Raw genomic sequence first — 2,298 nt, 5'->3', positions numbered from 1 at the left:
TACATGACTCCTCAAGAAGTTTTCTGTGAAAGAAAAGAGAGTTAAGGTGGTCACTATTGGATATCAAGGATGGTACCTCTCGGTATATCATGAGGGAAAGTTTTTAAGATAGAGGAGACTTGAGCATGTTTAAAGGCTATTGGAAAGGAACAATTCAAATTATGTGCTGGACTATTTTATTGATTTGAAAAGATATTAATGATATTAACTGAAATGAGCTCATGCCTGAAAAATAGTTTTTTATGTAGGTGTATGTGTATCTACATTGACAATATTCTGCAAGGTCATATACCAAAGTATTAACCATATTTATCTCTGAGTCAGTACAATAAAAAGCTTTTAGTTGTTATTCTTTTTTCTTTATCTGTATTTTTTCTTAGAAGTATTGTTTTACATAAGCAGGTAACAAGTTGGTGACTTCATTTTCAGAGAGTCCCCCTCTCCTCCACTTACTATTGTCCTGAAAGTATGTAGAAAATAGAGTTCCTTCCAGTTTAATAAAATATATTATAAAATCCCTAATCATTACTTTTCGAGGTATTGTCATTCTTGAGTCCAGGTTGGGGAAGAGTCTTCACACATATTCTGGCTGGAAGAGGAGGTAGCTACTGTCTCAGCCAACCAGCCACTGAGCCAATGGAACTCTATCCAGGTGTCTCCTCTTCCCATGGATGGGCCATCTCTCCCAAGAACTTTCTATAGGGGCCAGAGCTGATTAGCAGACTGTCCCCAAGTCTGAACCTTGGTTGGCAAGGCTGAAAAGTACCTGAAAAAAAGGTGGAGAAACAACTGTTTTCCCTATAACTACTGCATAATGCAGGGAGGAAGGTTAGGCCTCATCCTCCCCCTCAGTGTTGGCAAATAACAGGCAAATATCACCATGTAAAAGCTTGAAATTATCTTTTGCATGTGTGAAAAAACATAATTCTGTGTGTAAAAGGCCACATGAAAGTGTCAATCAATCCGAAATGGATGAAGGTACCAGCTGTTTGAAAATGGAAAGAATTTGTAAGTCAAAGATCATTGCTATTTTACTTTTCTTTCACTGTTTTCCTCTTCATTCATTCTCCTGTTCCTTCTTTCTACTGTCTAAGTCAAACATAGCTTGTATCGTACATAATCAATCAATTTTAGTATTAGTTTTAAGTAGTAGTTTTGGGAGATATTTTTCTTTACAAAATAGAGACTAGCTGCCCTTGGGCATTTGAAGATCCAAGACAGAAATGAAGAATAAACCAGGAGAATCCTAGAGAGTTCTAGAATCTTTTCTTCTAGGGAAAGAATTGTGATAGACTATGGCCTCAACATGTTAATTAAGCTGTTTGTGGTAATCATTCCATAAAGTGTACATACGGCAAATCACTGTGTTGTACAATTTAAATATATCCCATTTTATTTGTTGCTTATACCTCAATGAAGCTGAAAAAAATAAGAAAAAGGAGTGCTCACTTCAGCAGCATATGTACTAAAATTGGAACAATACAGAGATTAGCATAGCTACTGAGCAAGGATGACACACAAATTCACGAAGTGATCCATATTTTTTAAATAATTCATGGGATGTAATATACAGCCTGGTGACTATAGTTAACAATACTGTATTGTACATTTGCATTTTGCTAAGAGACTAGATCTTAAAAGTTCTCATTATAAAAAAAAACAACTATGTGTGGTGATGGATGTTAACCAGACTTATTGTGATCATTTCACAATATATACAAATATCGAATCATTTCATTGTACACCTAAAACTAATAGAGTGTCAATTATATTGCAATAAAAATAATTAATAAATAGATGTAAAAGGATGTGGCCTCAGAAAGTTAAAACCCAGGGCGTAAAGCTGATCTCAGAGAATCTGTCTCCACCCATGTAACTAAAATGGTAACCTACTCCCACTCCTGCTTTTCTGACACTGTTCATTCCCACCCACATGACACACATACTAAGTAAGTTGGGACCCACTGCAAAGGGGAAATGGAGGTTCTACCTCAGGTTAGGAGCACGAGTCGGAATGAACTGGGCTCTGGCCCTAACTCTGCCACCATACCTGTGAGGTCCTGAACTTTTCTGAATGTCAGTTTCCTCAACCAGCAAGTGAAGAGAATAGGTCCACCTCCGAGTGGTGGGGATTATTTTACGTAATGCATTAAAGACCTCAGCCTAGTACTTGCTTTAATTACCAGTTCCCATTAAACAGGGGCCATTAGACATGCTTACATAAATTACTTCAAATAAGGAAGTAAACTTAGAGTCACACCAATGACGTTTATTTAAAATTATTTGTGAGGTTGGCGT

The 2,298-nt window shown here is 36.7% G+C and overlaps 1 non-coding gene across 1 annotated transcript; it reads left to right on the top strand.

Annotated features, from left to right (window-relative positions):
• The first annotated feature begins 1,441 nt into the window (after positions 1 to 1,441).
• LOC117014858 (U6 spliceosomal RNA) lies at positions 1,442 to 1,545 on the top strand. The gene has a single exon (XR_004421627.1). It is a non-coding gene; the product is annotated as a U6 spliceosomal RNA (small nuclear RNA).
• Positions 1,546 to 2,298: the final 753 nt, after the last annotated feature.

This window comes from Rhinolophus ferrumequinum, chromosome 2 (genome assembly GCF_004115265.2).
Source record: "Rhinolophus ferrumequinum isolate MPI-CBG mRhiFer1 chromosome 2, mRhiFer1_v1.p, whole genome shotgun sequence".
Lineage (NCBI taxonomy): Eukaryota > Metazoa > Chordata > Mammalia > Chiroptera > Rhinolophidae > Rhinolophus > Rhinolophus ferrumequinum.
Note: the sequence above shows the minus strand (reverse complement) of the source record. Positions and strands in the feature narration are given on the sequence as shown.